General features: G+C 49.5%; 1 protein-coding gene across 1 annotated transcript in view; it reads left to right on the forward strand.

Moving 5' to 3' along the window:
• LOC125942996 (uncharacterized) overlaps positions 1–23,955 on the forward strand; it is a 244,652-nt gene that overhangs the window by 66,673 nt on the left and 154,024 nt on the right. The window lies entirely within an intron of this gene.

Genomic DNA, 23,955 nt, shown 5'->3' on the forward strand with positions numbered 1-23,955 from the left:
TGACGTGTATGACCGCGTGCCACCAGTGCTAGTAGCTTGGTTGGTTTTGGCCGGGCGGTTGAATCGAGTGGCAGACAGACAGACAAAGTTTTTTTTTCCGCGTTTAGGTAGCCCAAGAAAGTCTTTAATAAGCAACACTTAGCACAATGATAGCGAGGAGTATATGCCCGTCGATCGTCGAAAATCTGATGTGCAGATCATACGCACACGCTATTTATACCAGTGTTGCGGAATGGGCGCCCCCATTCCATTCCAATTTCATTCCGGGGAATTAGAACTTGCCGCAATTACATTCTTTTCAATTCATCGGAATGAAAAAAAAAAAAACTTAGCCCATTCCCACTCCGGGAATGGCCAGGCAGTTCAATTCTATTCCTGTAATTCCTCAACGTAGGAAAGACATCCTTGATAGTTTTATGGAGTTACCGATAAACGCACCATAAAGCTGATGTCATCAGACGCCTTAATAACAGCAAAAATATGCAAAACACCTTACCAAGGTCAAGGGAAAGTAGCTTTTTGACATACCTGGTACAGTACAACCACACTACGAATTCCCATAGGGGTCCAGTTATCTCGCTACCTATAGTACTTGCATGCTCATCATGTTTTAACGGCTTGTGATGTTTTAATATTGTTTAAGCTTAAATGTGTTAATGCTGAAATGAAGACAGCGTATTTTTATGCTGAGAAACGTAGTGTTCATGGAGACCTTATATTATGGCGTCGTCAAGAGCAGCCTTTCGATGAACAGGCACAGAGCTGCACCCAGCGATGAAGGCCGACGTTTTCTTCGGCTGGCACGTTCGTGCTTTCTTTTTAGGTGCCGAATCAACTTAGATGAAACTCCCGCTACAGCATGTATAGTTTCGGAGCAAAGCTTGCAGCGTGCAGCTTGTTTGTTTTCTTCACGGCAAATTTTTTTTAAAAGATTGTTTCCAATGTGCCATGTTGGCGGACTTACTGCGTACGGGAGCCGCTGGGCGCAGGAGACAGTGTGGCAGTGCGTTATGGAAGCGTTTTTTATTTGCAATAGAAGGCTGGAAAGGAGGGGGGGGGTGGCAGCACAGAAAGCAGAGAGGGATGCTTCGAAGCATTCTAGCATTCACAGTATGAGCGAACTACTAAATTAACCGTTGGACTTCTCTAGCCGCTAACAGGAATCAGCGTGGTGGCGGCGCCACCGTATTCTAAATGGTTTGGCGGGGGGGGGGGGGGGGGGGGGAGTACAAAGTGAGACGGCGCGCAAGCTGGTATGCGAAAGCTTGCAGTGAACACAAGCATCGCGCCAGCGTCAATACGCATCACAACTAAAGGTACTTGCAGACTACGTTCGTAATGTGCAGATATTTCGCAAGAAACGAGAGCGCAAACTAAAAAGCGCAACTAAATTGTTCAGACTACAATCGTATGAAGCGTTAAGAGCGCAACAGTTGTCACGCACGCGAGCGTAATTGTTGTAAGGCCCGCTACTTTTACGTTTCATACAGATACGACAGTTACGGCGTGGCCAATAAGAGCCGCAGTGTCGGTTTTAATTTTCCGGTGACGCGACTACCGGCATCCCCAGTTAGAGCAACGGCCCAACGGACATGGCTGCGTGTGTGCGTAGTTCGAGTAGTGTGCGTAGTTGTGTGCGTAGTCTGTTTACAGGCTCCATGTTGAAATCCACTGAGACGCAACTGGCCAGCTCACGTCTTGATTGGCTGGTCTTAAGATGCATAACGTATGCAACTGACAATGTGAACGACCAGCATTGTTAATGATCTTAGCGCTTGTAAAGCGCGATACGGTCTTTATGACTGATGCGCGCTTTGCTAACGTTACGGCCGCAGTCTGAGCATACCTTTAGAGAAGCGCTTTTTCGAATATGCGTCCGAGTCGCCGATGGCGACAGAAGCAAAAACAAAGTGAAAGTGGGGGTGCGTGAAGGGTGGGGAGACCAGCCCAGGGTCGGCCGGGCGAATGGCGCCGCCAAGGTAAAACAAAAGATCACAAGGCGTAAGGGGGTGGGGGTGAGTGAAGGGTGGGGAGACAGCAGTCGGCTGGGGCGAAGGCGCCGTCAAGGTAAAACAAAATCACAAGGCGTAAGGGGGGGGGGGGGGGGGGGGAGTATGCCGCCGCCGTAGTTCCGCACGACGGATACCAACGGCATAGAACCGCGGTTACGCGAAGAATCGAGACAAACTTCGGAGCAACTCAGTCTACAAGGACATAATTGTGGTAGGCGCGTTGCTTCTAAATGCACCGTACTTGTAATCAGCCAAGCCATTTTAGAAATACTGCTTTATTGTTAAATTCGAGGCTCTGACTCGATAATGTTGGAACGTGGGCTGGTGGTTCTCCGGCATATTTTGACAAAAAACAGCGCGTAGCCGAAAAGCGCTCTATTTTCGTAAAAATACGTAATTCCATTCCCATTCCATTCCGGGCAAAAGGCGCTTAATTCCATTCCCATTTCATTCCGGAGTGGCGAAAATGTGGAATGATTCCGGAGTCATTCCAATTCCGGAGTGTAAAGTCCGCAACACTGAGTTATACAATTTATTAAACTTTCAAGCGTAATCGCTGGTGCTCACGTGGGTTCTAGAATGTACATCGCTGTTCGGCGTCGCGACGGTCCTTTCATTTCCTGGTGTTGACGTCGGAAAGGGCCCTAATAAGTCCATCCCGATCTGTTGCAACGGTTGGCGAGGCCGTTCAATAGACTACAGTAATCGCTCTGTTCTTGTTGCTGGTGTCTTGCGTCGCCGATAGTCTCGGCAGGTCTTCCCGTATTGAGCGACGTCGGCTTCGAGGCGCGTCCTGTAATGCATCTGCTGCACCCTCGACAGTGTGCAGGAGAAACCGGGGTGCCCAGCTGCACGACCACCCGACCGCAGCTCGGGTCGTCGTGTAGAGCGCGTAGCACTGGTGACCGCGATGATGATGGTACGACGAGAAATGCAGTTGGCGCGGACTGGTGAGCAGTTCTCCTTCACAAGGACGTCGTTTCGCGAGGAAAACGAAGAAAATCTGCGCCAAGACACCCTTGTGACAACGTCGGTCTTGTCTCAGTTCAAGTACTCGGCAAGGCTTCCTTGTTTCGGGTCTGCTCGCAGCTCTTCGGTGAAGTCGTCGGCGCTTATTGTTCCTAGGGTGAAGCCGAACACTATTAAGCCTCACCGAGCGAAGTGTGATGTGCTACAACACGATTGATTGACATCGTTACAATGGGAGAGTCAGCTTTGAAAAGCCACCTGAAGAGCTTGAAGCGTTTGTGCAATTCAGTGGCTGCTTAGTAGTAGTAAAACTTTAGTTGTTGTTTAGTTGGTTATTCCCAGGGGGTGGATCCATTATTCCAGGGTCCATTTGCTTCTGCAATCCATCTGGGCCGGTCGATCAGTTTTCTCTGGTTGTCCAGGACTGTGCAGGAAAGAGCGGCTTCCCACAGGGAGGGGTTGGGTACCGGAAATTTAGCGGGTGGTTTGGGGCATTCCCACCTGGAATGGTTGCTTAGCTGTAAATACTTGTGTATGGTCTCATCTTTCATGTTTGTGTGAACGTCTTTTTTCCATGGCCCTGCTTCACCAAAATCATGGATCACCAACAGCCCGTCAGTACCTATTAAGTAAGCATTACATCTAAGTAGAAGGTACGAATATTTTTTAATTAATGCCTATGGCTGAAATTGGTTGCTACCTCCTTGAATGTAGCCTTCAGCGCCTGGGAATCCTTGAATCGTCCTTGAATTTTGCGAGGGATGCTCTGTACGAACCCAGGTAATGACAATGCTGTAATGTACAGTTAACAGCCGCTTGACAATTTCTGCTGGGTTTTGTGCGTGACGCGAACCCAGAGAGTGACTGCCCCTTTGCGTGAATCTCGGAGGCCATAACGAACATTGCCGTCGCGGACGAAGGCGACGTTGCGCGCATCGTGGCGAAGTTGTTCTTGCGAAGACGGCGGTGTACATTCGAAAGCCAGCAGCTGCCGTGGTGAATGAGGTAAGAGCCGAAATAATCACGAAAGCCCACTGATTCTTCACGTTCTTTCTTTTTGCCGACTCCTCGTTACCGCAATGTAAATTATTAACAAAAATGCGATGATTATACCGGCGATATGCTCAGGGACAGCAGCGGAGCGCCCATCTTTAAATTTATATTAGCGACTCGTCGTATTATCGGCCAGAAGGGAAAAGGCAGGCTGACGCAGCCAATCGGCTTTCTGGGAAGCCTTGTCCGTTATTGACGTTTTCGGCGCAGAGCTATTGTCGCCTCCCGGTCGATTTCGAAGTTGGTCGACCGTCCTGGAGTGAGTCGCGGACAAGCAAGCATTCGCGCCGCTGGACGAATTGGCGCGGAGTCGGGCCTCTCTCAGCGCACGTAACCGAGCAGCGTCACTCGCCTACACGTATACCGAACGCCGCCGCGGTATAAAAATGAGCTACGCGCAGAACCGACCGACCGGTGGGCCGGCTCGCAATCGCGCAATATGCTTCGCCGAATGTGCCGACTTCTTTGCCGCGTTCACCTCCTTTGCCCCTCACCAGCTTTCTTCCAAGAAAGAGAAAAAAGAACAAAGAAGTTTAAAGGAGAAGCACACACAGAAAAGTTCCTATTCGCACGCGGCTACGCTCATGCACAGTCGCGCATGCGCCGTACAGTGGCGAATTTGACGCAGCAGTGACTCGCCGCTGGCGAACAAATATTGCCCGCCTCCCCTCGCCATCTCTCCCCCAGGAACCTCCGCATTGCACCCACCTCATATCCTCCCGCCATAGGTCTCCCCTCAGCCTTTCCTGCTTTGTTTCGGTGGGAGAAGAGGTGTCGGGGAAAGGAGGCGAGCGTGTGATGGGAGAGGGTGCAGAAGCGGCGTGCAGACGGACGAGCTGGCAGCGTATTTGCTCGCAATATAGTAGTGGAGGCGCTTTCGCAAATTTAAATGTATGCGCTGCGCGCGCCATCGGAGGCGCGCGTCCGGGAATTTTGCGCCTCGGGGAAAAAGGAGCGGTCTCTGAGCGAGCGAGCGAGAGAGACGATGCAATATCGGACTCCCGACTACTACTGGCTGCGGCTGCTGGCACCGCTTGGACCACTGCATCTGTGGTCTGGCTTTAAAGGTCCCACTATTCTCTTTTTCTTTTTTGCCCTGTAGAAAGGCCGGTTGACTGCTGAAGGAAAAGGAGACAGATGAGCATTTAAACTGATTTGGGGGAAAACAAAAGTCAGCAAAAACGAGGTAAGGACGAGGCACGTTACCTCTTACACCGCGGGACGAGGTAAGGCGTAGGTAGCGTGCGGGGCCGGGTGAGTCAAATCTCTCAGTTGTTTCGCTAGAAGATCGCAGGATTGCAGAAGCTGAACGGGGTCTCAGTCAGTCGAGAGCAAAATTCACGCTCCTGTTCGCACCCCAAGGCTGACCGCGTTTCCTTTGGCAATTTAACAGTGGTGAGTAATTGGCTACAAGGGTTAGCCAGCGCTTGGGAGCCGGTCAGTCGCACGTCGCTTCCGTGTTAGAATGAACGACTGCTCGCTAGGCCTACTCTCCCAAGCTAGCCTCCTGAGGGGTCTCATGCCACATACGTATTGTGGCCTCCACGACGCGCTTAGTGAGAGCGTGTACGAGCCGATCCGTGGCGATGATCCGGCACGTCCCGCGCGCAGGTCCGTCGCACCCTCTGCTCGTGCGTGCCTCGCTCTCTGTCCATGGCGCGCCTCTTTAGCGACGCTCGTCGCCGGCCGGAAATTGGACGCGCTCTGCGCGTTGAAGCCAGCGTCCAGATTTTTCCCTCTCTGTCTTTAGAGCATAGGAGGACGAGTAGCGGACACGAAAATCGCTCTCAGCGACGCCGCCGGGAAGTCTGCCAGGCGACCGAGTGATCCTGAGCCTCGGACTGCACGCAGCGTCTCTCGGTGTATTTTATGTCCCCGTCTTCACGTTCGTCCGTCGCCGGTCGACCAGCATAGAGTAGTGGGGGAGGTGGCGCCGAGAGGACCGGGTTGGAGCCCTCCCCTGCCGGTGTGATGCAGGGGAGCGGTCCGCGCCGCGTGTTTGACCGGAAGAGAGCGAGTCCCGACACTCGAAGGCACCTCGGACGACGCCGTTTGCCCCGCTCGTATATACGTGCGCCGTTTACAGGGACGAGTCATTTTACGCGCGCCTGTGTGTGTGTGTGTGTGTGCGTGTGTGTGTGTGTGTGTGTGTGTGTGTGTGTGTGTGTGTGTGTGTGTGTGTGTGTGTGTGTGTGTGTGTGTGTGTGTCCTCCGCCTACATATCAGAAGAGGCTGTGTCGTTCTTTGTTTGCTCTGCTGGGCGGCTAAGTGAAGGTCGTCGCAAACAAGGCAGCCGTCCATGCTGTCGCGATGCTGTATCGAACCCTTCGATCCAAAGATCGCATCGAGTCGGCTGTGAGCTCGCTAGAGGGATCGGCGGGACGGAGACGATATTTAGCTTATCTATGGGAGGTCTCGTCGGGAAGACTTTAATAGTCGCAATGACTATGACAGAGGTCAAGATTGTGTAAGACATCGGCTCTAAGCAGTCACTATAATTTATCTTTTTTTTTCTTTTAGATACAACCGAGTTCATTCATTTCTCGTGAGCGGTTGCCTGTCAACATCATTTCCGCGTTCCACATTTATTTCAGTGCAGCTAGATGCGTTCGACGTAAGGCTTGAATGGCATGCTCGCTCATGAGTGGACTTCGCTCGAGGTCGCACTCATTTCAGAGCCGTAACAGTGAGTATGCACGGCAGAGAGTGAGTGGATGTGAATGCGGGCCATTGTCGTACGCTACCACCGTAAATAGTTGGGCTTGCCTGTACCTGTATAAAATATTGAAGAGTGAGTTTCATGCTGAATTCCATTGGTCGAGTAGGATCTCTTTCTTGCAGCGGTAGCTATAACGCACTTTTCATACAAGTTTTGAATGGTGTCGCGGTGGCAGTCCGTCGCAACCATGTCACCCGATGTCGGAGGTCATGGTCGTATCGCATAATTTGTCGTGGCCCTCTCTCGAAAAGCGAAACTTTGTGTAACCATGCTCGATGTGCTCGACAAAGATGTAGAGCATGAAGAATAGGATTTAAACGACGGTGCCTTGATAACTGAAAATGATCAACACACAGATGTCGTCAACTTGCGTCAGATGTGGGTAAGCATGGTACTGCGTTAATTCAAAACGGCTGCATCTAGCTATCTATCTCAAGTGTAGCGTGAGTTGCACATGACCTCTTGTTTTTATGGCCTTAGGATCGGAACGTTCTTAGTTGATTTGCCACAAGATTGTATGGCTTCTTGCTAGCGTGAAGTATTTTCAAATCTACCTGCAGAATGCACTATGAGCAAAGTTTGTGTGATTTTGCTGGTGTATTCCTTCGGTAAGCAGCCCGAACCTCTGGGAAGCGTGCCGGTTCCAGTTTCGGCGCTTTCTCTTACAGGACACAGCACGGTGCTATGCTATGTGCTATGTAAGGTAGTATCGTATGTGGAGCATCGTGCATGTGCTGACCACGGTGAAATGTAGTAGTCAACTTCGTCGACTTGCCCATCTCGCAAGGCGTCCAGCAATCTAGCATGCCGGTTATCGCGTGAAAGGCGTATCATCCGAGTGCGCAAGCTCGTTATCTGCAACTGAAAAGAAAAGCGCGATACACATATTGCTAGACGAGACGTTTCGCGGTGCTGGCGTTGTGGGATGGCACAGGGACCGCGGCTGCGCGGTGTCTAGTAACTATCAACGCAGCCTATATGTTGCTCCACGAAGCTTAAATCGACAGCATAGTAGTTGTATGGCCTTGTCGGTCAAGTCGGCACTGTAGTCTGTCCTGCTACGTGGTGTTTTTTTTTTTTTTTTGTGCTTCCGGGTAAAGGTGCAGCAGGCACGGCTGCGAGAAATGCGAGCTTCGATCAACTTTGAAAAGCGGACGAACGTCGGCGGCTCGTTAGAAACATTTCTGCGTTCGTTACCCGTGGAGCGAAGCTAGAGACAGCTAAAATATAGAGCGGCCGTGCTTTTCTATAGAGGCTAGTTTAGAGACAAGCGCGCTTGATTGAGGAGCCGTGGGGGAGGTTGTCCGTGGTGCGGACGCGAGTGTTGAGCTCGCAAAAAATAATAATAATAAAAAAACAAACCAGAATTAACTCGCGTACTTTAAAGCCCCTTTCTCTCGCTGGGTAGAACAAGTTGCTTCTGAGTATCACGGGGCCTCGGGGCCATTTCACGATGAGCGGGCGATTCCGGCCTCTGGATAGAGAAGATGGGCGACAGCATTGAGCGAGCTGGTTGAAATAGTACAGTGCTCGAAGAAAGAAGGGGTCCAGCAAGAAGAAGAGATAGCACGCGACAGGACCTTATTCTATCCTTCTTTCCTTTCCTCTCTTATTTTTTTTCCCGTTCCACGGCGTTCCGTTCGCACCCCCTGCCATTCCCCCACCACCGATCCCGCCGAGTGCCGTTGTCCCCTCCGCCAGTTCTCTGCGGCAGCGGTTGCAGGGTTAGGGTCCGATGCGCTGCTGGCGGCCGAAGTCGCTTCATGCATGGGGAACCAGATTCACTGGCCGAAGGAGCTCGCTCGCAGGACGGCAGCGACGCAGTGGTGAATTCTAATTTTGTAAGCGGCTCGTCTCCGGAAAATGGATCGCCGAGCGAGCCTGGTTTTGCGGGGAAAGGGCGGATCCCCTTCTGGGTATCTTTTTTTTCCCCCTTCTGTATATAGATACATTTCACGTAGATGTACGCGGCTTACCACGAGGCCCCGCTAGCGGGCTGGCTCTACTGGCCACGACTTTGGGGTCTCCGAGGCCGGGGTCCACCGCGCTTTAGAGAAAGCGTAGGGCTGTTGCCGGGCGTATCTTTATTTCCTTCCAAGATCAAGCGAACGAAGGGGGGAGGAGGGAGAGTGCTGAGGCTGAGAGAGGAAGATTAGCTGCGCCTGGATATACTCTTCGTCTGAACTTTGTTAGGCAATTGCCTATTTTTCATTTGCTTCTTTTTTTCTTTTTCTCGGTATGATTTGCAGCGGGATACGAGGACGAGAAACCGTAATGTTGTCGAGGGAGACGAGCGCCGCTGACGTGGGATATTTACAAGCAGCTCCGTGTTTTCGCGTTTGTCAAACCCACCCCCATTTAGGCGAAATGACTTCTGCAACAACGCGGAAGAAACATTTCCGCCTCTCCTGATAGCGAAGAGCACGGAAGCGTTCTTTTTTTCTCTGTGTCTTATTGTGGCAAGGAAGCGGCTTCATCCCCTTCTTCGATGACCCGCCCTTGATGTTGCCGTAGTTGCTTCAACTGGCGTATTACCCTTGTAACAAGCTCCTCGACGAGTCACCGAAAAGTGTTTGCTTTAGTGGTACTGCAAGGAGCTGTCTCAGGCGACGACAGCTTCCTTGGAAGAGGAAATAAATTTCAGCTGCCAACCCGCCGCGGTAGCTCAGTGAGCTAAGGCGTTGCGCTGCTGAGCACGAGGTTGCGGGATCGCATCCCGGCCGCGGCGGCCGCATTTCGATGGAGGCGAAATGCAAAAACGCCCGTGTGCTTGCGTTGTAGTGCACGTTAAAGTACCCCAGGTGGTCAAAATTAATCCGGAGCCCTCCACTACGGCGTGCCTCATAATCCGAACTGGTTTTGGCACGTAAAGCACCAGAAAGAAGAGAAGAAGAAATTTCAGCTGCTTTGATAATTAGATTTCGGTCGTATGTTGATCGAAATAAATAAATTCAAACTACGTCTCTCGTGGTCCGATGTGACAAGGAACATCACACTAACAGTGCTGGGCCCGCGCAGTCACCTCCGCGTCAACTTCAGGAAATTACCATCGCAATGAGTCCAGACGAGAAAACTAGGCTCTAAATGGAATCGGAGTTTGTTTGAATTATCAAATAAAAACAGGTGAAAACAATGAAAGCAGTCTCGATACATTCATGGCAGCTTTAGTCACTCTAGGTACATGCAATCTTGGTAGCGAAGGGATTAAGTCATAGCGCGAAATTTAAGCATAGCAATGAAAAAAGGAAGTTATATGTGTAAGGAAAACAAGCATTTGATATTGAAGCAAGGCGAACGCAATCTAGCTTAGGAGTATGTCCCAGATGGCTGAAGACATAATGCTTAAGATGTCTTTTTATTTACTTTTTTTTGTTATCACATATATACACTAAGATTCGTTGGTTTCAGGGAGCATTTGAATGTTGTACAGCTGTTTTAAAATATATGCTCAAATATTTAGACCAAATATTTTCTGCCTAGTCGCGATGTTATTTAAATGTTGGTGGTAGACAAATAATCCCAGGGGCGCCAATACGTAAAGTTATCGCAATCTGTTTCTATTCAATTTCCTTTGTTATCCCTCCGCGACTGGTCAAACATTTTGGGGGCCACGCCAACATCACTTGTCTATCACGAGACTTCACGAAAACTCCCCATCTGATTATTATGCATTATTAGGCCGAACGAAAAAACAATTATTCCGATTATAGGCCACTGTCACCATCAGCCTTCAACAATTGGCGAAAATGTGTTCGGGTCACGCCTAGTTCGCCTATCTGTCAGGCGAAGTCATAAACTGCGGAAACTCGCCTCGTCAAAGTGACGTGTGCGCAATAATGATACATTATCGGTCAAACAAAAATTTACCGTTTTGGGGGGATAGCCGGGGACTGCCTCGTACCGAAAGGAATAGAATATGACTGTCCACTGATCGGAGCAGCCACCGATGATTGACTTATTTGTGTATAATAAAGATTTTGCGTGGTAGTATAATGTTGCCGAACCCTTTTGGCATGTATCTGACATTGCTCTGCCAAAACATCTTCACTGAGCATCTGTTTTGGCGGCGCTTTTAACGCCCCGTTGGACGTCGCCGCAATCGTCCACGAGCCGCCGCAAGGTAAGAGCAAGGGAAGGCGGACCAATCGGGGACGCCGGCACCACTCTCCTCACCCGATTGTCTACTTTCACTGCGATTGTCTACTTTCAATTAAATAAGGAAAACCTGTCGCGTCAGGCAGTGTTATGCGCTTTGAATCTAGAGACGTGGAGGCTCGAAAACAAAGTACAGACAATATTGCGGAAACTATTTTTCTGGTTTTAGAGCGCAGCTCTTAGGTGACCGTTCCCGCGGCGAGCGTCGGTGTCGGCGTAACCGAGCGAACGATCACAGCGGAGGACAAAAGAGCGAACGCGGAGCGCAGCGGGGATAAAAGACGCGAGAAGGGAAGCGGAGGAGGTGGGTGCACCGCAATCATGAGGCGGAAAGCGGAGGAAGAGGGTATGGCCGAAAGCGTGAGTAGAAAAGCGTAGTGCGGTGACGATGGCTACAAGATGGCGCCAGTGTAGCGCGCGTCGTCTGGGAGGCATGTCTGTGGCGGCTGCGTTGAATCGCGCCCACGCGTCACCCGCGCGCTGCCTGTCGCGATCTCCAGATTAGCGAGACTGTCGCGCCACACTTCGCTTCGTTTGCAACGCCAGCCAACACATCGCGAAACGAAGACACGTATAGAGCTGCACTCAAATTTCGCATTAGGGAGTATCGGGATCGTCGGTGAATTTTTGTGAGCGTGCGTCTCTTGGCGTCCAAGCAAGGGCCCCATCCTGAAGTAGTTGTGAGTTTACAGCGTAGCGGCGCATAGTTTTGAAGGTGTTGCTTGTGAGTAATGATTTAATTCACTAGATTTCAAGTCAGGCGGCCAATTTTTACTTCGAGAGGTGCACTGAAGAAAAAAGGTTAATTAAGCAGTATTAACGCATTACTTTTCACAGATGTTAAAAATCTCCCTACACCATCAGGACGAACTTTGGTAATGCAGAAAAGACGCTAAAATGAAATCAGGGTGGCGACGCTGCCACGAAGTCCCCCGCCCTAGTTCGTCAAGACGTCATGGATTTATAGACAGTATTTGCATGGTCCCATAGTTAAGAGTCTTTCATTTAAGTACTACACCGCGTTGTGAGTAAACCAGAGGCTCAACGATGCAAGTTGTAAAAAATTATCTGGCGCCAAAACTGCCCAAATACGAGAAAAATAAATTCACGAAGTTGCTTATATGTAATTGCAATGAGGTTGCCACAAGAAATTCAGAGAAAAAACGTCTGTACCTAGTATGTTTAATTAACTACCAAGACTTTCGCTCATGGAATGAATAAAAACAGTTATGAAAGAATACTTTATCATCATTTACTTGTTTCCGGTGTGTCGCGGTACAGAATCTATACATGCTTATGACTGCTCCATTCCCCGGACCGTGCCGTACGTCTAAAGGAGCCCACATGTCCTGACCCATTCTTTGACATGGCAAATCCGCAGCATGTGATTGACCGAATGGCCAACACGCTGCATCCGCAATCTGAAAACTAATGCTGCAGAAGAGTGCGGACAGTTCATCAGCCTCCCCTCCTTAATATTATCAAGTGCGCAGATTTCATGGTTGGTAGACAAGAATTTCGAAAGCTATCAAGAATTTAGGAGCGAATTGAAAAGTGGGCTATTAGGTACAGAATGTCCATAACTTGCCAAAACATTTAGAAATTTGTCTTGGCATGCCCCCTCGTCTGCTGTTATTTTTACATCCGTGTGCTAAGAAAGGTTAGGATATTTTTCCAGTGTTTCTAAAGCTTTCAGGAAAAAAGAAAACTTTTTGACAGGGTTTTTTCCAAGTGTGTGCGAATATTCGACACTTTCGAATAACGAATCAAATAGTGTCGTATTCGATTCGAAGACCGAATAGAATAGTCACTATTCGTAAATGGGCATACCTTTCGAATCATTTTTGAAGTTTCAAATCGTCAAATGCACCCCAATAAACAAAAATTGGAGCAAAAGTAGGGTAAACTTTCACCCCCGCGGGCATAGTACAGACATAAAACATGATAACCTGCGTCGTGAAGCATACTACGTCACTAAGGTAGCCATACTTTTCAGGCTCTACAGCAATCATTCGCACTCTCTGAAGAGCCCTGCGCATGTGAAGAAAGCACTCGGCTGCTCCTGATGCTTCATTTACGTTTTTAATACACAGCGTTTCATAACGTACTATATGTTATGACAGGAAACTGCTAAATTTGGCAATGCTGTGGTGTGAACATCGTTTTATATTTATTGTGATAACGGCTATTTATTATTCGAAAAGTATTCGAAACGTATGCGATTCGATGCTTTTCGGGCATTATTCGATTCGTACTTGATTCGGTCTCAAAAAACACTGTTCGCGCATCCCTAGTTTCTTCACAGCTTCAAAGTTTCCGGAAACTTTACATCACTATTTCAAGCCAAACAATATTCCATCCTATAAACGAGGACAGCGTTTTATTAGGCTGTTGAAACAACATTGCCTGTGAGCGCCCGGGCTTGTGTCGGCGGTTGCGTAATTTTGACGTCAGGAGATTGAAATTAAGTCAGATTGGAATAACTTTACGTTCTAACGCCCCAGTTCCGTTATTTTGAAAGCGTTGACGACGATGAGTATTCCACGTTATGATAGTGGTGAGGAACTCAGGTACCATCCTTACCTTAATGTGCATGGAAATATCTGCTCGCCGACAGCCCGAGTCGGGACAAAGAAGACGTTTGTGCGATAAAATGGAGCTTCGTATATGATTCGATCCCTGGTCTGAGTAGTTAATCCAGCTTATTCGATTTTATATTGCCTTCCGCCATATCTTTTACAACGCTCGACTTTACTCATCCTTCCCTTTCCTGTTCTTTTTCTTTAGTTTTGTTTATTTTACCGCTGATAGCTTGTATGTGACACGCTGGACGCGCTCCTTAATATCTTAGTGTGTGTTTACGTGCACATAGCTACGCGAATAGCGAGAACAGTGGTCACTCATGTTCTCTGAACACTTCGCCGCACTAGTTCCCTGCATTGTGGGTAAGCTTGAAGCTTGACTCAGTGGATCAAGAACGAAAGCGTGGAGGAAGGCACATACGTCGTCCGCAGCTGCCGTGGGCTTCGTCGGTTGAATGTGAGGATCACGGATGGGTTAGTGGCGGATAGTGGGCAAGCTGGTATTTTTTCTTTTTGATTCTTTCATTTAAACGACACCTTGTTGTGTGTGCAATATTATGCTGAGTCTTTGGGCTCCAGTCAATTTCGACGTAATCCTTCTATGTCATTAAAAGGTAAACATTAGGAGCGGGCGGAGGCTGTCAAATCCGACGAATTCACCAGGTGCCGGTGCGAGAACTCACCACTGGTCTTTTGGTTATTGCGTCTCTTCCGGCTTACCAGGCCTTCGCATTCACACCGGCGTGCCAACAACCTTTCCAAATTTGACCAGTTTGTCGGAACACCCAGTCGCTACCTGCGCTTACTTTCCCACATCTGGAAATAAGTGCATTATTTCCATAAGCTCCGTGTGCCTCCGAATGCGACTACTGTTGTATTTGGAGGCGCACAGAATTACAGCGCTACGTAAGCTCATGAATAGCGTAAAACACAATCCTATGTGCAGTAGCACACATTTCGTGCAACATAGGAACTGATTCATTAGATTGTTGTCTTAATATTTTCAACTTTGTAGGTCGGACCAAGATGAAGTTTCTGCGAGCCAGAATGCTACTTCTCTTGCTCTGCTGTTTTCGCCTGATTTCTCTGTATATCTCCGGGTAGCCGTCATGGATTGTTGCACGGATGCGAGTTGACGTCCCCGGGTCTCTGCTAGGGATGGCGACTTCAGCGGCGGCTGCGTCTAGGAAGCGGACCGGCCTCCAGAGCGACACCGACAGCGACGGTACCAGTGTCTACTCGCTCAGCAGTGAGGACTTCTCCGATGACGACTTTCAGCTTGTGAGGAGGGGCAAGGCGAAACGAAGAAACACCAGGGCTTACCTGTCTTCAAGCACGTCGACTGCAGGACCAACTCGGAATAGCGCAGTCAGTACAATTCTATTTATACCAGAACTCGCTACCGACAACCTGAGGCGACTCAACAGACAGTCTGTCTCGATCTTTCTCGCAGCGGTGGCGCCAAATCAAGTCACGGATGTCAGAGTCAACACACGAAAAAATGCCTTGGCTATTGACGTCGTACATGAGATGGCATGGATCACCTTGAGCAAACTTACGGAACTTGGCGGCTTGAAGGTCCGCTCGTGCATTCCTCTGGACAGTGATACCACTACTGGTGTCATCAGCGACGTGGACGTCTCAATCTCCAGCGCCGACTTGCCGATTTTAATTTAGCCAGCCGTTGATGGCTGCACCATCACTCATGTGTCTCGACTCGGCACATCCCTCTGTGTGAAGGTGGTTTTTAAGGGCGAATCTCTTCCCTCACACGTCAAGGTGGGTCACTTTAGACGCCCCGTGCGTCCATTTATCCAAAGACCCCTCCAACGCCGCAACTGCCTGAGGCTGGGACACGTGAGCGCTGTGTGCGAGAACGCGAGAATTTGCTAGCGTTGGGTACAGCCTGACGCTGTAGACTCCTGTGAAGCCACGGTGGTCAAATGCCCCAATTGCATTGGGTCCTATGATGCTACCTCAAAGGACTGCCGTAAAATGAGGAAAGAAAGGTCGGTCTTGAAGCATATGGCAAAAGACCGTTGGTCTCGTCGGGAAGCTGTTGCGGCCATTAGAAAGCGACGCTCCCGGCGCCGTCGGACTTCAAAGAACGAAGATTCCTCTATGAAGAGCGCGGCACATCCGACAACTCCTCCTCCTCTGCCCCCTAGGCCTGGCGGAGTTATGTCTAACTCTGACAAGGTCGTGCCGGAGAACACTAATACTGATACCTGGCCCGCGCTACCGAAGCTATAGCCGCCGCCACAGCAGAAGTCACAACCGAAGCCACAGCCATGGCCACAGCCGACGCCACAGCCGAGGCCACAGCCGGAGCCACAACCGATGTCACAGCCGGCACCACAGTCGCATCAAAGGATACAGTGCACCGCGGTAGAGTCCACTATGCCGACTCCCGATAAATTGCCCGAAGGAGACCGGCAAGTGGTTGTGATGCTTCGGTCCCTTGTAAATACCCTACGTATACTATTAAGCAAGCTGCATAATCCGTCAGCGCGATGTGCAGTGCAAGTACTGGATGCTCTTAATCCAGTGCTTGCAAGTCTCGAGTAAGCCCCATGGCTCATCCGCAGCCTCCTATTCACGCAACGACCACTGGCCCTTGGTTCATGTCAGATGTCTTCAACGCACATCACCAGCTATGGGACTTGCCTTTGGTGTCATGGTGCTTCGCTGCACACACAATGTTCACTCTCTTCCTCTTTTCCTTTTTCCCCCTTTCCCTTACCCCTTGTGTAGGGTAGCAAACCGGACGTTCGTCTGGTTGACCTCCCTGCCTTTCCTCTCTTCGCTTCTCTCTCTCTCTCTTCAACTTTGTAACGCGTGTAAAATTAAACTTTTATGTAAATTGTATTTGCGGAAGAACCGGAACGAAGCAGCAGTAAGACGCAACGAACACGGTTTGACAGTACTATACAAAATTGGCGTTCGCGTGTTACACGATAACTTGAGCGGTGTTGGTTCCCGCACTTAGAAAGAAATGATGGTTCTCATGTGCTGACATCTAGTTAAGGCTAACCTCTAACTTATGAAGTGCTTTCGATATTGGGTCTTCTAAGTTGATAATTAGGGACGGTAGGTTTCACGAAAAGTGCTTTATTTTTTGTTTAAAACTGCGTTATCACTGTCAGATTTGTTACGTTTGGTATGATGTATTCTCTCCTTAAAGGGATAGGGACACAAAATCTGAAAACTTTATGAAAATGCTGAAAATGAATCCTCAGTGTGTGATTACACCGAAAAGAAGTAGTCACTTAGCTCATTTTTAAGCCGATGGCTTTATTTTTGGCGTTTTTGTGAGCGCGCGCCTCGCCGCCCGACGCGCGGGAGTTGGATGGCGTGACGTCATGACACCCTCGTCGGATAGCCAGCCAGCCAGCCGCGGTCATTCGAAGCGCTCCGACGCCGCCACCGCGAGCATGCATTCGAGCTCTGGTGCGTCTACCAGCGATGAGTACACGTCTGAAGACGAGGATCATTCTAACTTGGCAAGAAATATTACCGCTTACGGTTACGAGCCTTCCGCGTCAAGCGACGAAGAAGAGCAGGCGGCCGTGGAAGTTCCGGTCAGGTTTTCGCTAACCGTAGCGCAAATATTTCGCTCTGCACCAGACACTTAATGAAGAATTATTGGTCATTTCCTGGTGTAAATTTTCGGCAGCGGCGTAATCGTGTTGCTTCCGAAGATTTACACCAGAAGCTAAGTAGAATGCACTTGGGTACTGCAATATTAGCTGTTTTTGTCTGTTTAAGCTCTGCGCCACCAGGTGGCAGCACCATAGCGGCCGCTCACGTTTGCGGTTCCGCCCGAACGCCTGAACGCCCGCGTTTACCCGATTACCGGACAAGCTAAAGCTCTCTAATAGGCAAGTATCGAAAGCTTACGCACCTTCTCGTCTCTGGGACACGTGTGCGACGGCGTGTCAGGACCGACGATGCTGTTATAACAGCAATGTCTGGGCATTTCCTTCCGCCGCGATGAACGCGTCAATAGGCTCCGTACAGTCGAGTTGGCGGCTGCTCTGGCGCCATCTGCCACAGCGACGCGACAGTATTGGGAAGGTGGCTCCGCAGCTCGGCCGGCTCGATGCGTATGCTTTCCCGCGCGCTACACTTCGTCTCGGCCACGGTTGAAGCCGTTTTGCTTTGTTCACCAGCCTCCCTTATTTTTTTGGGTACGTCTTGCGACGGTGCAATGGCATGCGCTTCATCGGCAAGCGTCATATTTGACGGAGGTGAAAAAAAAAAAAAAGGCAAGTGGAACCGGCGATACTGCTGCGTAAAGAACTGTCACAACCACGAAGGCCAACCCGGGATAAAATTGTACAGGTTTCCTGGCAAGTCTTACGAAATCGAACGGCGAAAGAAATGGATCGCAGCTGTGAGGAGAGTAAAATAAGTCAGCTTCTTTCATATTTGTGAGAAGGGTTTGTTTTGTAAATCGTGCTACACATGCGCGTTTCACAGCTCGTTGTGCGACGCCAGCGGCCATGGCCAGCTGCTGAACATTTAAAAGAAATCTGTCACAACTGTGCTGATTTGACGACTGCTTGCCGTCGCCTTAGCATTCGGTATGATCAGCATTGCACTGGCATGTGCGATGAGCAATATTTTATGCCAAGCAAGCCTATGTTGTGCTGGCGAGCGCTAATTCATAGACGATCCTCGTTTCGGCCGCTGGCGCTTGAGAGGCGCGGTTTCACATGGTGCGATTTTTCTTCTGATTTACATTTGCGATATAGCATTGCAAAAGCAAAGCGCGTATGCAAGCAAAGGAATTCGTAAGCGAAATCGTATCTTGTGAAAGGGGGCCTCATGAGCCTCGATCATTGTACAGGGTGAAAAACGAACATTCGGGTCATGTAAATTAAGATCGCCTAGTTAATAAATCTCGTTTCAAGATCGCGTCCGATCCGGAACATATTTCTTAATTTCGATCAAGCATAGTCACTGCCACACGGTCCGAACAATCCGAATCGAGTTAGTTTAGCTCACTCGACATAACTGTGCTGACGACAGCCTACGAGTGAGCGTCTAGCTGCACGCGGTCCAGATCGAGCTGTATGACAATCTAAAGTAACAGTGTGACATCAAATGGTAGGCAGCGGTGTACAACGCGCCGGAGCGAAATGAGGCATGCATTGCCAACAGTAAGGCGTCGATTAAAAATCGGTCAACTACAACGTTTTCAGGGTGCCAGTTTAGGGACTTCAATTTTAGTGTAACAGTAGGCTTTACTCACGTGAAGGATGATTTCGTATAGTTGCTTTCCCTGCTGCGAACGGCACTTCGCGTGAACGTCCACGCGTCCACCTCTTTCACAGAGGTAACGTGCGAAGCAGTGTAGAGCTCGTCTCCGCTGGTTAACGCTGCACCATGAAAGTACTCGTCTATTCCTTTAATAGACCTGAACCCCGCAAAAACTATTTGTGACATCACAGAGGGCCAGACTTGCACTTTCACGTACACACACGTACAAAAAAAAAAAAAAAAAGAAAGAAAGAAAGAAAGACGGCGGATCGCGGATACACGTGCGGCTTTCAGGAGACGTGTATACGTAGTTTCGAAATCTCGTGGTCTTGCCACCTTCCCAGTTTCGGCCCGCCCGCCACATGCGGCGCTGAGCATCACGGCACCGCTGCTAAAGGGGCTTTAACCGCTGCTGCGCCGCAGCGCCGCCTGTTCCCTGTACGGAGCCTATACCGAGCGACGACCGCGGGAAGCCTCATGTAAGATCAAGATCAAGTGGTCAAGATCAAGTGGAGCGCCGACAGAGATAGTGTTTTAGACGGACCACGTGTGAAGATCGCCGAAAGGGGTTAAACAAACGCTGCAAGGGACCGACACCCCTGCAAACACTGCGACAGCTGTGGCCGACCTTGGCCGCGGGTGGGTGTTATGACGTCAAATTTCAGCTTCTGCCGGCGACTGCTTGGAGGCAAGGTGCAACAGAAAATCGAAAAAAAAAAGAAGTTTCTCGTTCTTTTTTTCACTACAGCTTGTTGGATTCGTCATTTTCAACAGTTCAACTTTTGTTCCGACGCAAAAAACCACCCGCCAACTTTTGTGTCCGTATCCCTTTAAAAGATCTCTTCTAGCATTTTTATGTCATGTCGATAACAACCTCTGTGAGCAGTAGCTGCAGTTATCTATGCTGAAGAACATAAGTATTCTGGGTTGCGGTGTTGTTCACCGCGATTGATGTTCAAACTCACATCACCACGATGTGAGTTTGCGCGAGCAGCGCGCAAACTCACACGCCGACACTCTTAGCTGGAAGTAGGTAACCACTTATGCTTGTTTCCTGCTTGACAGCCTTTGTTTCTGGGAAAGAAAGTAAGTGTACAGCAGGAAATAACTGAAACTTGTGGATAATTGTTTATATTGGCTTGTATATGATAGCGACAAGTTAGGTTTTGAAACTTGTGACAGCGGCAGAGCTACTTGCGCTATTTAAACGTCACACTATTGCAAGGTCGGTTTCTATAGATCGAGTGCCCACGAACGCTCGAATCGTTAGTACGTTAGTGTGGCGTGGCTGTAGTATTTTCTCATTCATGCAGCTCCCACTTGAGGTAGCCGAAAATTTTGTATACGCACCTTGTAAGTGGGCTCGTGTTAGCGTCAAGAGTAGTGATCCCAAGTAACGAGGACGCATATACCGACAACAACACACCGTGCTTGCAAGCCCGAATCACTACCTTGGTCAAAAGCCGAGCACGTGATCTATATAGAATTAATAAATAGTTATCTTGTACCCGCTTCGCCTTTACAGGCATTACTGCAGGGCGTATACATCGTATGCACTACCAATTATCACTCAAATCAGACATACACAGTGCGGCAAAAGTCATCGTTCGGCAATATATCCCGTTACTCTGCGTTCCGGAAAAAAGAATACTAATTCCCGGATATGCCTCTGCTTATCCGCGGCGTAACTAAAGCCGTAGTGCTGTAGTTCACAGTGGATACATTTCGCGTGTCCGAGTCAGCACGGTTCGCTGCTTCCCCGCCGTGCGCGCTAGGCCAGGAAAATTAATGACGTCGCTGCAACACCGACCCGTAGCGGTTGCTTTTCCGATCGTTTCCCACCGCTCCTCGGGTTCCGCGAAAGACGCGCTCTTGCCGGCGTGCGCGCGTGTCTTCACCGCAAAGCTAAGGCGCACTGGTACAACATAACGCGCGCAAGTACGGGACTCATAGTACGTATGTACGCAAGTAATATACACAATAGCCCGAACCCGCCTGCACTGATGCAACAAAGCGCTAGGCTTGCACCGTGTATACTCTAGGGCATGCAGATATGAACGCGCGTGCACTTATCGTTTCGCGCCAACGCAAGTTCAGAGGAGGAGGAGGTGAAGGCGCGCAAGGAGTGCTTACGAAGCGGTAACGAAATTTCGCCCCGGGCTGGACACGGCGAAACGCGCAGCGCTCCGGCCTCCCCTGAAAGCGAGAAATTAACAGCTTCCTTGGCGTTGAGTTAATCGCCGCACCCGCGTGGTGACGGCGGAACAACGTTTGCAATTAAACGCGGCTTAGCTGATGGTTTCTCGGGCTGGCAGCGCTTTAGTTTTTGCTATTACCCGTTGTTTCTGGTTTCTCCGCTGTGTGAAATCTTTCAGGTATACGTTTTTTTTTCTTGTTTTGCTCTGCGGGCTCAAGGCATCCACTTTCCGGAAGCTGTACGTGTTAGTATAGCCGTTTGTGTTCGTTTCCTTCTTTGTTTTTTCTCTCCGAAAAAAAAACAAAAAACATACAAGGCCTCACGTTCCTTCGTGCATCTCTCAACTCTTCCTTCATTTTTTTTTCACCTCTCCACTTAATCAAATTGCACCTAGGCCCGCGTCCCAAGAGTTTGTTAACAACGTTCATCTGACTGGTACGACTTATTTTACGATTTTTTGGCTTTACTTTGTCGTTTCTCATTTCCGGAACCTAGAGTGTGCGATACTAAGAGAACAGACAAAAAAAAAAAAAAAAAAAAAAGAAACAAGATGCGTGTATTCGTGAGCCTGAGCAAGTTGGCTTTCTTGAGTGGTCCGCTATGAATCTTCCTCCATGGAGTAGTCCATATAGTAAGCATGCTCACCACCGCGTGATGACCCTCCTAAAAACAATAAGGCGCAAAATAATTCAAGCTCTTTCTAGTAAATTACGCTTTACTGTACCAAAAAGAAAAAAAAATCACAAGTTCTCTTATGTTAACCCTAAGACGACGTGAAGGCGAAAGCCTGAGTGCCGATGCATTAAAGACAGAGACATGACATACACATACCCCTAAATTCGCTTAGTCTTCTTTGCTTAGTCATCCCTCCTAATTCGCTTAAAAATTACGGGGTTTTACGTGCCAAAAACACGATCTGATTATGATTCCCACCGTAGTGGGTGACTCCGGAATAATTTGGACCGCCTGGTGTTCTTTAACGTGCACTTAAATCTAAGTACACGGGTATTTTAGCATTTTGGCCCCATCGAAATGCGGCCGCCATGGCCGGGATTTGATCCCGCGACCTCCTGCTTAGCAGCCCAACACCATAGCCACAAAGCAACAACGGCGGGTATTAATTCGCTTAGTCATCCTCTTAATTCGCTTAGGCATCCACCTTAATTCGCTTAGTCTACTTCGCTTAGTCATCCCTCTTATTTCGATTAGTCTAATTCGCTTAGTCATCCTCTTAATTCGCTTAGTCATCAATCTTAATTCTATTGCCTTTAACTCGCCTGAGTTATCCACTTAATTCGCTTTGCCACCCACTTCGTTCGCCTTTCCATGCATCTTAATTCACTTAGACATCCATCTTAATTCGCTTTGTCCTCCATCTTAATTCGATTTATCATCCATCTTGCTTGCTTACGGGGGTATGAGCCATTGATGATGATAGTTGTACCTTTCGGGTCGTCTACGCGTTTTCGCTTTAGGACTTTGAAGGTCTACTAAACGATGAGACATATGAGGATTTCGCCTTAAAATGCCACTCTTGCCGTTAAAGGAGGCATTATAAGCCAGGAAAGGCGCAAAACCGAAAAACAGATCGGCAACGCCATTCCCGCACCAGCTCGGCGTGACGTGATGAATTTTGACAGATTTTTTTCGCTGAGTTATTTCTGCATCGCTAAAGACCAATTGCATTGCATTCTGAAGGATTGCGACACAGCGCCCCGTATACGAGAGCATGCTTTTGAAATGGATGTTGCACATTGATGTACCGGGGCGAAGGGTTCAGGCACAAAAAAAATCGCCGCATATCCACGAAGTGAATCATGATGTGTGGGGCGAAGCACTGGGGATCGTTATACCGTAAAATCACCCGTGACATTGCCCCACTCGCGCATGTAAATGCGCGAGTGGGGCAATGTGACGGGTGATCAGTGGGCTTGCTGTCGGCGTTGCCGGCGAGCCGCCGCTTCCCGCGCCCTCAAATCCCGATCCGCTTGGCGTTTTTGCTGCTTTGCCGATGCTTCTCGCGCCCTCGCCGCCGGAGTAGCTTGCTGTCTGTGTAGACGCTGAGCCGCAGCTTGCCGCGCCTTACGTTCCTCCATGGCAGAAAGAGATTGTGTGGTCTCGAACGCGCCATACACAGCAGCGCCATCTCGTGTATAGACGTTGAGCCGCTGCATGCAACGTTTCATCCACGTGATATGGGGTTTATTGGCGTTTAATCCCGTTATGTCCAGCGCAAAGAGCACCCGAGCAGTTCCAGCCAAACGCCAGCGCGAGGCAAAACCAGCGACACCGACCCTTTCGTCTTTCTCTTCCTCACTTCAGGAGCCATGCGACCACAGCGACGCTTGTGCCAACTTCGTCATTACAATGGCCCCACGAGAGAAGACTAGCCATCCTGGCGACTCACGGTGACGACACGATAGAGGGATCGTAATACGGTTTAAGCCGGCTGACGTGCACGGTCTCGCGACCACGACGCCGCAGATCGTCAGACAGCGTGAGAGGTTCGACCACATAGTTTACAGCAGATGTACAGGCGACGATCCGGTAAGGTCCGTGGTATTGAGCCAGCAGCTTAGACGAAAGACCGGGAACGTGAGGCGGAATCCACATCCAGACGAGGGAGCCGACACGGAAAGTGGTAGGGCTCAGGTCGGTGTCATGCCGATTCCGCTGGTGGGCTTGACCTTCCGTCTTGAAGGTACGGGCAAGTTGGCGGCATTCTTTAGCGTACCTGGCTACTTCTGATATGGGTCGATATTCAGAGGCGTCAGGTTGGTATGGCAATACTGTATCGAGCGTGCACGAGGGTTCTCGTCTATACAATAAAAAGAATGGTGAAAAACCTGTGGTTGCTTGAGTCGCGGTATTGTAAGCGTAGGCGACAAAGGGGAGAACCATGTCCCAGTTGGAGTGGTCCGACGCGACGTATGCAGTGAGCATGTCGCCAAGAGTGCGATTGAAGCGCTCAGTTAATCCATTGGTTTGCGGATGGTACGCGGT

Source organism: Dermacentor silvarum, chromosome 2 (assembly GCF_013339745.2).
Source record: "Dermacentor silvarum isolate Dsil-2018 chromosome 2, BIME_Dsil_1.4, whole genome shotgun sequence".
NCBI classification, from domain to species: Eukaryota; Metazoa; Arthropoda; class Arachnida; order Ixodida; family Ixodidae; genus Dermacentor; species Dermacentor silvarum.